This window comes from Microcebus murinus, chromosome X (assembly GCF_040939455.1).
Source record: "Microcebus murinus isolate Inina chromosome X, M.murinus_Inina_mat1.0, whole genome shotgun sequence".
Lineage (NCBI taxonomy): Eukaryota > Metazoa > Chordata > Mammalia > Primates > Cheirogaleidae > Microcebus > Microcebus murinus.
Genome location: NC_134136.1, coordinates 111,386,306 through 111,400,168, shown reverse-complemented (window position 1 = coordinate 111,400,168; position 13,863 = coordinate 111,386,306). Strand labels below are relative to the sequence as shown.

Sequence of the window (13,863 nt, the reverse complement as noted above, 5' to 3'; positions counted from 1 at the left end):
ACTACAATGCAGTAAGACATGGTATTTATTGGGGTCTTAGGAATGGCAATTCAGAAGACACAGATTTGGAAAGAAGCCAAATTGTGTTCAGAAGAGAGAGAGGAGGGTAGGACTTTTTAAAAGGAAGCTACAGGTGATTACACAAGTTGTTTTAAAAGAATTATCATTGGTGGAGGTGGCTGGCTTAGTACAAGAGTTCATAGTTTATTGGTTGTTGCATTCAGGAGTTGCAGCACTGGTAAAATTCAATTGTTTTCCAGGATGTTGTTGTCATTGCAGTTTTGCCCATTTCAAAGGCTTAAGTCAAGTTCCTGGGTTGTTTTTTTAAAAAATTTAAGCCATGTAGACAGTCCTTAGAATAGCTTCCTGACTCTCTTTTAGAGCTCTGAACCAGAGTGACATCATTTTGTTCATCACATTTCACATTACACATGCTAAGTATAATATATGCATATATTATTTCTTGAGGTGTTTTTCAAATTGCAACATATTTTATTTAGAGCAGAGGTCAGCAAACCTTTTTTGTAAAGGTTCAGTTAGTAAATATTTTAGGCTTTCTGGGCCATTTAGAGATACAGCTTTTTAACTCCTTCATTGTAGCTCCAAAGCCACCATAACATGTAAACAAATGGGCATGGTTGTATTTTAATTAAATATTACTTATGAACAATGAAATTAAAATTTTGTAGAATTTTCGTGTGTCACAAAATTTTATTCTTTTGAATTTTTTGAACTATGTAAAAACCATTGTTAGCTCATCACTTTACAAAAACAGGCAGCAAGCTGAATTTGGCCTGCAGGCCAGTTTGCTGACTTTTGGTTTTGACAGTCAAGACTATGGGATGAAATAAAATTTGATACCATCTAAAAATTAAAAATGTTTTAGATTTGTGGAACATCTAATACTTAGAATTCATCTATCCTAATGGATATGACTATTTTGAAGTGCTAAAATGATCACTAGGTGGCTCTGTACTCTGTATGTTTCCTGTTTGTAATAGCATTCCACCCATCCTTTGCTATTGCCATGTGTTCAGCACTAGATGGCACCAATTACTGATGATGTGGATTTTTTTTATTTTTTGAAATTAATATTCCTAATATAGAAATGATTTCTTATTTCCCTGTATAGTGGGAAACACATGATTAATTTCTGTCCTTATTACTAGAAGACTAAATAATTGCTATAAGTTTAGCCTAGAAAGTGGAACTTGCCCACATCCCCTATCACAAGAAGCATTTTTTATAAAACAATAATAGGTTAAAATAATGCATTTGGCCAATAGAAACTATACTATTAGGAACTATAGAACATTACCCTGACATGTTAAAATAGTTCCAGTAATTCAAAATTAAAGTTGACTTCATTGCTTTTATATAAAAGTGAAATAGATCTATTATTTCAGAAATCCAAAGAAATGACACATTAATACACCCTCAGTGAAGTAAAATCAATCCTATAGGTCATTATTGCTTGACTTTGTGGGCTAAAATTGCTTTCAGAATCTTATTATTAGAAATGTTGCATTGGAGGGTTCTAAACATGTTACTGTAGAGGCAGCATTGCATTTCTTATAATACCTTGCTAGCTTTTAGAATGCAAAGTTATAAGTACAGGCCACTTTGAGTTGACTTGATTTTCCTAAAGTGAAAGAGATTGAGCTTCTTGTCATTAACTTGCCACAAAGGCAAACTTTCAAAATTTATAAGTTATGTAAGAGTGCTGGGGTAATATGTAGATCAATAAATTAGTGGAATATTTAAAAATTAAATGTTTTAGAAATTGTTGGCTTTATTACTAGCTCATTCCATTTTCTTTACCACCTTCTTAATGAAGATCTCCTATAAGCCGAAGAAGAATAGATGAAGCAATACACTTCTCTTATTTTATTTTAGTACAAATCCATAGTATAATTTGTTTTTCACACAATGTTTTCCAAATGTCATGAGATTAGAGGCTTTTTGTTTTTATTCAACTTTAAGTGTTTCTGTATGTGAGAAATGAGTTGCATTATATGTGTGTGTACACAGTACATTTCCAAGAGAAAGAATACTAAAAATAGCTCATCGATCAACAGGTTTAAAATCTAATAAAAATGTTCTCAATGTGGTGCTATCCATTGTGGCAGGATTGAGCAAAGCATATGCTGTTATCTCTGTCCCTTCATTCCTTTTCATCTCTCTATAAAAATTTTTTGCTTTGATCTTTTTTTTAATTCATGTGTATATTAAATCAAGAAACTGCATGATATAATTTATACATTCTAGAACTGGTAGGATGCTGTTATCATCTCAAAACTATGTCTATTTATTGGCATAACTATATATAGATAGATACACAGAGTAATAAAGGCTATATATTATTCTTGAAGTAGCATCAGGACATTTTGTTTCACTAAGGAAACTAACTTTGTTCTTAGAGATTTTCAACTTTTTAGGAGGAGTATCTTAAACACCTTTCGTTCTGCTCACGAATTTTCATGTGCTTGGCGCACCATTAAGGACTGCTCACAAGTTTTCTTGTGTTTCTCGCGCCATGTATTATGGACCTTAGATGTCAACACACTGTCTTGTACATTAGGGAGAGTAGAGGTTTACTGCCAAATTTGAAAATGAAAACATCAAGAATGAAGAAAGGTGACATAATATTTTCCAGAAAAGGCGATATTCTTCTTCCTAGCATGGAAAGACAAGTGGGTTGTCCAAATGGTATCAACGATCCATGACACTTCTGTCTCGACAACAGGAAAAAATATAGAAAAATGGGAGAGAATATTATAAAACCTGCCTGCATCAAGGAATACAATGTCCACATGAAAGGCGTTGACCATGCGGATCAATTATTTTCATGGTGTTCCATTCTAAGGAAAACGATGAAATGGACAAAAAAAGTAGTGCTGTACTTTATGAACTGTGGACTTTTCAATTCATTTAGAGTGTACAACATCCTCAATCCACAAGCAAAAATGAAGTATAAACAGTTTCTGCTATCGGTGGTGAGAGACTGGATAACGGATGACAATAATGAAGGCTCTCCGGAACCAGAGACAAATCTGTCCAGCCCTTCCCCTGGGGGTGCAAGGAGAGCACCTCGTAAAGATCCACCCAACAGGTTGTCAGGTGATATGAAGCAGCATGAACCTACGTGTATTCCAGTGAGTGGAAAGAAAAAATTTCCTACGAGAGCCTACAGAGTTTTGTGCCGCCCATGGAAAAAGGAGCGAATCTAGATACTTATTAAATTTTGTTTGGTCCCTCTTCATCGAGGAAAATGTTTTACGCAGTACCACACGTTAAAAAAGTACTAGGAATTTTACTTGTTTAATTAGTTGTTTAATTGTTTTTGTAAATAAAAATGTTATAATTATTGAAAAACAACACCTAAAGTGCATTATGATCTGTAGTTATGATGATTTAAATAATGTGCAGTTTGCCCAAAAACGTGCGGTCCCTGGCATATGTCTTAGAGATTTCTATGTGGTACGAAATGTGTTAACAAAAACAAGGAATTATGTCTATGCATTAAATTTCACTTTCTTAGTTAATTTGTATTTCTTTAATGGAAATTCACATTTAAACTACATCTACACAACATAATATTGAAGATATAGTTGACAATTATCTATTACATTTAAGTTTAAATGGAAATTCTAAAAATAAAATTCAGATCTTAATGTTTATTAAGATTCCTAGGGCTCTGGCTTGTGGATAGAAATTTTTACAGTTATCTGTATTTTTTCAAAAGAATGAAAAAATTGATACTTCACATCTTAAGGATATTTTATTTTCAGATATTTTAGATTAAAAGACTATGACCTTACTGTAATTTTAGAATATAAAGAAGCCAAGGATTTAACAAAGAAACCAAGGAGTCAATTGTGGTATTCATAAAACATACCTCTATCATTTTCACATTAAATATTCTTACCTAAAAGAATAACTTATAGGTGTAATCCTTGTATCAGAAAGAAATTTGAGATTATACCAAGATGAAACCTCTATATGACATGCTAAGGCACGTTGAGTAACTGAGATAAGATAGGAAGAAAAAGCTAGCAGAAAGGCTAAAAATGTATGGTAGTAGTAGTATTGGTGCCTAATGATAATGTAAAACATTCTATCTTACCTGAACTTCATGCCAAAGCTCCATTTGGGAATTTATAATCATCTCTTTCAGTCATACTTCCTGTATCTGCTATCATTTGTCAGTGATTCAAATTCAAGTTCTCTTCCCTGAAATCTAAATTTCTTCAAAAACACTTTTCTGCCTTAATTTTGTTAAAACAAATGTCTGTATAAGGCTGTTACATATGGTTGTGAAGACCACTTACTGCACAAACTCACCAAATCCATATACCCCGGTGTGGGCTGCATCCACCAGGAGGAAAGGATACTTTTTTAAAATTTACATACAGGTATTATGAGACCAGCAGCAGTCCTGCCTCTATCTTAATATCACTGATTCTTCTATAATCAGCAATCTTTATCAGAGGCTACAAAACAAAGATATATGTACTATTTGCCTGGAACCGTCCTGGTTGATGCCTATTGCCCCTGTATAATTATTCATAGTACTATTTTTTACTGTCAAACATCTTGCATTAGGAATGTAAATTAGATAGTAACTCTACTTCTAAACCATAACACTCTTCAAATCAAAAAAGGTCTTTAAGCATCATGATACCTGGCTAACCAATCTTAACTTCTTTTTACTGTAACTCATGGTTATACCCTCTCATTCTCTCATGCTTCAGGCCTCTTTGCCATAATCTTGACTGGGTTCCGTGCTGATGTGGTTGATATAACAGACACTTTATACTTAGAATTCCTGTCCTTTTCAAATTCATTTAGTTCAGCGTCATTCCATTTTGTTCACCCATAATGATATTTATCTCAAAATTTTTCATTGTCCAGGACTGCTATACATATTAAATTCAAGTACTCCATGATTTCAACACAAATTGTATCCTCTACTATAATCAGTCCCATTATGATTAGAAACCCCATAGAAATCTCACATACTATATTTTCTCTATTTTTTCTCAGGCTTTCAGCTTGCTCATATACTTTCTCTACCAATCTAGCTAGGTTTTTATGATTATCTAAACTATTTTCAAACAATCCCTTAATATCTTTAAACTATTGTTTTTTAACCACACACAACTGACAAACCAATCCTATAAATCAATTCAATATGTTTCCCTCCCCATTCTAAAATTTGGTGTACTAAGCAAAGTTATAGTAAAATAGCATAACCCTGTGGATAGCTGTTAGTATAAATTTATGTTCCACTGCTGAATTTTCTATTTATTTCTAATTGTTAGTTGATTATCTTGACTTGTTTTTTTAAAAAAATTTGTATTATCCATAAATAATAGATAATAGTAAATGCTCTAACTTCTAAACGTGTGCTCCTTATTTTTCTCTTGCTGAATTCATTTAGTAATTCCAGGAGTCTCTTTGTTTAATCTTTGGGGTTTTATAGATATATTGTCAGCAAAGAGTGAAAGTTTGACCTCTTCTGCACCCATTTGGATGCCCTTGATTCCCCTCTCTTGTCTGATTGCTCTGGCAAGGACTTCCAGCATTATGTTGAATAAAAGTGAGATAGTGAACAACCTTGTCTGGTTTCAGTTCTAAGCAGGAATGCTTTCAGTTTTCCCTGTTCAGTATGATGTTGGCTGTCAGTTTATCGTACATGGCTTTAGGAATTTTGAGGTATGACCCATCTATGCCTATTTTGTTAAGAGTTTTTATCACAAAAGTGTGCTGAATTTTGTCAGATGCTTTTTCTGTGTCTATTGAGAGAATAATATGGTCTTTGTTCTTGCTTTTATTTATATCATATATTACATTAATAAATTTGCATATGTTGAACCATCCTTGCATCTCTATGATAAAGCCCTCCTGGTCATGATCAATTATTTTTTTGATGTGCTGTTGAATTTGGTTTGCTACATGATGTAATTTTTGTAATAAGCTATTGATTGTGGTTTGCTGATAATCTATTTAAGACTTTCTTCTATGTTCATTGGTATGATTAATATAAATTTTATTTTCTTGTGATTTCATGTTTTGACTTCCGCAATCATTAATCAATTAAGTAGTTAACCAGTTAAGTAGTTTCTGATATTTTTATATGTTTTGGAACCCAATGTATGTTCTTGATACCTTTGTTGAAAATCAGTTAGCTGTAAATATATGGATTTATTTCTGGGTTCTCTATTCTGGGTCTATGTATCTTGTTTTATGTCAGTCCCATGCTGTGGTATATTTTGTATATATTTTGAGTTCAGGGAGTGTGATGCCTCCAGCTCTGTTCTTTTTGTTCAGGATTGCTTTGCCTGTTTAGGGTCTATTGTGGTTCCATACAAATTTTAGGATTTTTAAAGAAATTTCCATGAAGAATGCCATTGATATTTCAATGGGGATTCATTGAACCTGTAGATCACTTTGGGTAATGCAATCATTTAAATAATATTAATTATTCCAACCCATGGACATAGGGTATATTTCCATTTGTTTTGTGTCCTCTTCAATTCTTTTCATCAGAGTTTTATAATTTTCATTGTAGGGATCTTTCGCCTCCTTGGTTAAATTTATTTCTAAGTAATTTTTTTAAAGGCTATTGTAAATAGGATAGGTTTGCTTTCTTGATTTAATTTTTTTCTAGTTCACTATTGGTATAGAAAAATGATTTTTTATGTTGATTTTGTATGCTGTGACATTATTTAATTAGCTTATCAGTTCTAAGAGTTTTTTTTTTTTTATGGAGTCTTTAGGTTTTTCTATATATAAGATTTACCATCTGTAAATAGGGTCAATTTAACTTCTTCCTTTCCAATTTGGATGCCCTTTCTTTCTTTCTTTTAATTGCTTTGGTTGGTACTTTCAACATTGTTGCTTTTAAGTGTAGTTATTTTAAGCTACATTTAATGTAACAGTGTCCTCTCAGAGTAATCCTATCACCCACAGTGCTGACCAACTAGGTGTTGTGACAGGAAAATACAGAGCTACTCTTAGAGAGTCAGAGATAAATTTCTAATAAGAGCGATCAATAAGCTCTTGAATTGTTGATAAATTAATGAAGAGGAAAGAGTTATAGAACATATTGGAAAAAAATTTATATTTCTTATTGACTTGACATGAAATACTGGTGTCCCTGAAGATGACACACAATTCCTAATACAACACACAATTAGACATTGAAGACAAACTGGATAATAATGAGTGTGGTCAATTCAAAGAGTATTAAAAATTCAACAGTTGAACAAGAAAATATGAATTCCCTGAAAGAAACTTGATAGAGGTTTACCCAACTTTGATGATTATTCTACAAATTTCTATATTACCCAAGTTGTAAATCTGAAAGAAATATTCTAAACTACCAATTATAAAAAGTACATTTTGATCATTGGCTAGAAGGAAGACAGTTATCTTTTAATTCTTTCTACAGAAAATTATATTAGAAAATCATTACTGTATTAAAAAGTGATCAAAAGCATTGTGGTAGATTTTTAGAATAATGGTTCCCAAAGCATCATGCCTCCTTGTTTTCATATGTCTGAGCAAATGAATTTGCAGCTCCTCAACCAGGAGGTGAAGTCCATTTCTCCACTTTTTGAATCTGCACTGGCCTCGTAACATTTTTTCCCCAATAGAATGCAGTGGAAGTGACACTGCAAGTTCTGCTGTGTAGCTTCTGTTTGCACTCTCTTAGATTGCTCCTCACAAGGGAAGGAAGAGCAGACTAGGTGATAGAACCCATGTGGAGAAAGACACTCAACTGACAGCCAGCATTAAGGCTCCAGACATATGGATGAGGCCATCTTGGATAGACATTTCAGCCTTTCTAGCTGCCATCTGATTGCAACTGCATGAGTCAGCACAGATGAAACCCACAGTAGAACCACCAAAACTGCAGAATCCTGAGAAATACTAAATCATTGTTATTTTAAGGCATTATGTTTTAGAGTTATTTCCCAGTAACAGATAACTCATACAGTATATAGATAAAAAAGAAGTAAGCAAATAGCATGGAGATATGTCAAGCCCCATTAATTAATAAAAATGTTATGGTATTTTTCTGGATTTTATGTTGTGGTATTTATTACCCTTTTAAATTTTGCAATTCAGTGACTTTTTTCTTATTCTAAACAAATATTCATTTTCCAACCTAATTTTATAGTTGTAATTGTATTTTATTTTTCTTAGATAGGGACCCCAAATCATTTAAGCCTTTGGCTCCACAAAGCCTGACTCTGTACCCAAGTGGAAGGCTAACACAAAGTCCTCCTGTCTTCACTTGCTGTTTCCCTTTCTAGAGCCCTGTCTCCTCAGAGTTCAAGTCTTCCTCCTACCTACCTCCCACCCAGCTCCTTTGAGCACCCCTCCTTCCTGAACAGACCCATTATTGTGGGCATGGGACCCCCTATACAGGGAATAAAAATCCCTATACAACATCAAATTATAGGCTTCTGGCCACCTATGGAGTCACTACTATAAGTCTAGTATGAGGGAGAAAGGTAGGGAAGCCCACCAAGGAAATGACCTGTTATCAGTATTTGGCAGGAGGATACTGGGTACCTGGTAGGCAGGGAAATCCTCAGTTGACATCAGAGGGCAAAAATCCATATCTTTTTATACTACCTATCTCAAAAAGTTGTGGTAGTTATTTCTGATCAATTTGTCTTTTAACCTTCCTACTCAAGATATGTGGTTAACATACTGTAATTATAGGCAATAGAGTATTCTATAGTTGTGTATTTACTGTTACCAGAGTTGTATACCTACAGATGATTTCTTATTATTCATTTACATTCTTTTCTTTCAAATTGAAGAAATGCTTTTAACATTTCTTATAGAAGTCTGGTGTTGATGCAATCCCTTAGCTGTTGTTTGTCTGGTAAAGTCTTTATTTCTCCTTCATATTTGAAGGATATTTTTGTAGGATGTAATACTCTAGGGTTAAGGTTTTTTGCTTCAGTACTTTGAATATGTCATGTTATTGTCTCCTGGCATGGAAGGTTTCCACTGAGAAGTCTGCTGCCAGACGTATTGGAGTTCCTTTAAATGTTCTTTTTTCCTTTTTCTTTCTTTTTTTTCCTGGAGGACATTTTTATTATCTGTGACCTTTGGGAGCTTGATTATTAAATGCCTTGAAGTAGTCTTGTTTGTGTTAAATCTGCTTAGTATTCTATGGCCTTCTTGTACCTAAATATTGATATCTTTCTCTAGGTTTGGAATGTTCTCTGTTATTATTTCTTTGAATAAACCTTCAACCCCAATCTGTCTGTCTTCTCTTTAAGGCCAATAACTGTTAGATTTGCCTTTTTGAGGCTATTTCCTACATTTTATATGGGTGCTTCATTGTTTTTTATTCTTTTATTCTTTTTTTTTTCTTCTGACTGTGTATTTTCCAATAGGCTGTCTTCAAGCTCACTAATTCTTTCTTTTGCTTGGTCAATTCTGCTGTTGAGAGATTCTGATGTCTTTCTAAGTTTGTCAATTAAATTCTTAAGTTCTAAAACTTCTGCTTTTTTGTTATTTTAATCTCTTTGTTAAGTTTCTCTGATAGGTTTCTGAATTCTTTCTCTGTGTTGTCTTGAAGTTCATTTTGTTTCTTCAGGACAGCTAGTTTGAATTCTTTGTCTGAAAGGTCCCCATTGCTACAGTATTGGTCACTGGAACCTTATTTAGTTTGTTTGGTGAGGTCATATTGTCCAGGGTCTTATTAATGCTTGTGGATGTTCATCGATGTCTGGGCATTGAAGTCAGATATTTATTTTAATCTGTGCTTGTTTGAATCATCCTTCTTGAGAAGGCTGTGCAGGTATTCAAAGGGAATTTTGTATTGTGATCTAAATCTTTGGTCATTGCAGCCATATCAGCACTGGGGTACCCCGACCCAGTAATGACTATTGCAGTCTCCTGGTTGTACCACTTTGGTGGACTTGAGTAAGATTCAGGAGAATTCCTTGGAATACCAGGCCAAGTCTCTCACTCTGTTTCCTCACTCTCTGTGCTGGGCTGCTGGAGTTGGGAAAGGTATGACATGGGCAATTGTAACCACTAGCACTAGTTTATACCTAAAGTCAGCCCAGTCCCACTCACAGCCTGTGGTGACTGTTGCCTGGCTACCTCTCATATTTATTCAAATCCCAAGAGCTCTTTAGTCAGTAGGTGTGAATTTTGCCAGAACTGAGTAATTCCCTTCAGGATAGCATGTTTCCTTCTGGCCCAGGTCAGGTCCAGAAATGCCCTCCAGGAACTAAGACTTGTTCTCAGGGACTTCAAGAATCTGTTTGGTACCTTATCCTACTGTGGCTAAGCTGATACTCAAGTTGTAAACCAAAGTCCTCTGAACTTTTCCCTTTCTTTTCCCCAAGTAGAGGGAGACTACCTGTAGTTGGGGAAGGGGCGACACAGGTGCTGGCTTGGCCACCATGGCTGATTTCTCACTGAGTCACATGCATCTTAAGGCCACTGGATTGAAGCCAGCACAGCCTTATGAATTACCTGGGGACTGCAGCTTGTGTGTCCTAATGTCTTACAAATTTAGTTCAGACCCAAGGCTGATTTTTGTCAGCTGATGGTGGGGCTAGCCAGAACTTGGTTTTGGAACAGAGGATTTCTCTCTGGCCAGGTCAGCCTATTCCCTCTGTGGGCACCGGCAGATTTCTTCCCTGTGCTGTATTCCTCTGTGCCAAAGTGGCCCTGACTTCCAGTGCAGTCTCACAATCACTTTACTCTCCCTTGCTCGGCACAGATTCTGTCTCCACTGGGTGGCAGCAATGCCAGGGATGGGGAAGGGGTGGCATAGGTAATGCAACACTGTCTTTTCTGCCTTCTTCAGTGCCTCTTTCCTTGATATAATGTTAAAACTAGGTGTGATCACTCACCCGATTTTTGGTTCTTCTGAAGGTTCTTGTTTGGGTGTATAGTTGTTGAATTTGGTGTTGGGGGAGATGGACAATTGCTAGAGATTTCTATTTGAACATCTTGCTGTGTCCCTTTTCTAATCTCCTTTTGGCATTAGCTGTTTTTTAAGGTTTAGTAGAAAGTACTTACAGATCCATATGGCTCTGATATCTTTATTGGGAAAGAATGTTAACTGTTTTTAAAATTTATTATGTAGTTTTATTTTTCTTAATGACTCTCTTGCTAATTTATATTTTTCTAAGAAAGTTTTGTATGTCACCCCACTTTTCATATTTCCTCTAAAAACTCATTTATGGTATTATATTGTTCTTACATTTCTTTTGAAAATTTTGTCATATTTCTATTTTTCATTGCTGATATTGTTTATTCCCATCCTTTAAAAAATAAAATTCGTGACAAAATGTCATTTGTTTCATTTTTTCTTTCCTAAAAACATTAATTTTGAATTTATTAACCAATTCTGTGTTTTTTTATAGTTTTAAATATGTTGATTTTTATTTCTTTCCTTGTATTTTTGGTGCTTTATTTTCATGTTCTTGTTTTGCCTCCATGAATTGAAATATTAGTTGATTGTTCTTCATGCTTTCTAGTTTTCTAGAAATGTTGTTAAAGTTGTGCACTTCCTTTCATTACTATTTTAGATATAAAACTCAGGTTTGAAATATAATGACTAGTTTTTCTTTTACAAAATTTTTGCAATTTCCACTATGAGTTGTACTTTTACAAACAAATTATTCAGAATTGTCTAATTTTTGATATATTTGGATTAGTGTTTTATAGATATTATCTTTTTGTCATTGATTTTTCTGATTTTATTTTGCTATATTTGGTTATATGGTAGTTATAGGAAACTTGAAAATTTGTTTTTTAATTTATGTTATGAGTGCTTTAAAATAAATTTTATTTCTCATTGTTGATGTATAGATAATACATATATTAACTAAAGTCTTGTATTGGATTATTTGCATTCCTAATTTAATTCTTTAAATTGCTGGTTTCTGAGGGACATGTTACCTTTTCTCACCTTCAGTTTCTGTTTGTAGTTCCACCAAATTTTACTTGATTAAAATTAGAATAAAGGATTTCACGTAGAGCTGCCTCAGCCAATAGAGAGTGCCCCAAATTCTGTGCAACCTTATCACAAACTTAGTTACTACTTTGTCCAATGTTATAGAGAATGTTAAGGAAACTAATTATAATTCCTTCCATCTCTCTACTGGTCCATGATCTTGTTCAACTTAGATATGCTGCCACCGTCATCAATAGTTGTTTTGTTCTGAATGTGCCAAGAACCTCAATTGTGTAGCCTGTCAGAATTCATCAGTCTAAGACATTTCTCAGACTCAGACCCTGACCACCTATCAACATCTCCATCCTGCCTTGCCTATGTCTAATTTGTTAAAAATAGCTCATCTTTCAATTGTTTCACTTAGAAATAAGAGGGTATAGTCTCCATGGCTGGTATCTCATTTTCTGCTACTCGAACAGGGTTTCCTACTCCAACTAGAGTCACCCTTGGCTGGAGATGAGCATGGTAGAGATTATATTAAATATAACTTACATGCCACTTCAGAGCCTCTTGGCCTTATATGTCTCAAGCTTTTGATAACTTGTTCTGCCCCAGCTGTTGCTGTAGCAACCATCTTGGCATAGACTCTGACCAGCTTCACATAGGCACTGAATAACAGCAATTTTCCTCATGTCACACTTCTCCAGGGTATCCCTCATTGACACTGAGACATGGAATGCTGCAGGACCTGCTTAGTTCCAGTACAAATACAATCCAGAAGAGCAGTGGAGCAAACCTTGGAGCAGTGTGAACAGGGAGCTTGGAGCCAGCAGGTAAAGTCTCCCACCCTCCCTCCAGATGGAATGTTCTGAGATGCATTTGTTCATATGCTAGTTTAGAAATTGTACCCATGAGATAGCTCAGTCAGTAGTACTTGATAACAAGCATTTGGCCTGTCAGAAATGCAGTGCTGTATGGATTTATATTGATTTCCTTTTCTTTCTTACTTCACCATGTCTCCTTCCCTCACTCCTGCTTCCTAGGGTTGCATTTCCTAATAAAGTAGTAGCACCTAAGCTTTTGTGACACATGTTGCTTTCTGGAGAACCCATGCTCAAGGGGGGTGAAAAAGTGCATTATAGGGTTCTATTTTCTTCACTCTGTAGCTATTAGAGTCATGGCATATTTCATACAAAATTGATATGTGAGCTAATATCCTACTAATACATCCAGGCTCAAACTGAAAATATCCACAAGGACAGTGTAGGTGAAAGTGTTTGCTAAGACTCAATCATGAAGAAATTGAAAATCTGAACAGACTAATAATGAGTAAGGAAATTGAATCAGTAATAAAAAGTCTCCCATCAACAGAAATCCCAGGACCAGATGCCTTCATGGCTAAATGCTACAAAACATTTAAAGAAGAACTGATACCAGTCCTTCTCACACTCTTCCAAAAAATTGAAGAGTAGGAAATACTTTCAAAGTCATTTACAAGGCCAGCAATTGCCCTGACACCAAAGCCAGATAAGGACCCTACAAGAAAAGAAAACTACTGGTCAAAATCTCTGATGAACATAGATGCACAAATACTAGCAAATGGTATTTAGCAGTATATTAAAGGCCGTATATTGGCAAGCCTACAGCTTAACATCATCCTCAATGGTGAAAAGTTGGAGGCTTTTTTCCTCTAAGATCCCAAACAAGCCAAGGATGCTCACTCTCACAACTTCTGTTCAACATAGAAGTGGAAGTCTAAGCCAGATCAATTAGCAAGAAAAAGAAACAAAAGGCATCAAGACAGGAAAGGAAAAAGTAAAATTGTCTCTTTTCTGATGACATGATCTTATATATAGAAAACCCTAAAGACTCTACTAAAAAACTGTTAGTACTAGTAAATAAATTCAGTAAAG

At 34.8% G+C, this 13,863-nt stretch overlaps 1 long non-coding RNA gene across 1 annotated transcript in view; it reads left to right on the top strand.

The window, feature by feature from the left end:
- LOC142865947 (uncharacterized) overlaps positions 1 to 13,863 on the top strand; it is a 134,139-nt gene that overhangs the window by 63,367 nt on the left and 56,909 nt on the right. The window contains exon 2 of the long non-coding RNA XR_012916039.1: positions 12,658 to 12,783. This is a non-coding gene — a long non-coding RNA (uncharacterized LOC142865947). The remainder of the gene's footprint in view (positions 1 to 12,657; positions 12,784 to 13,863) is intronic.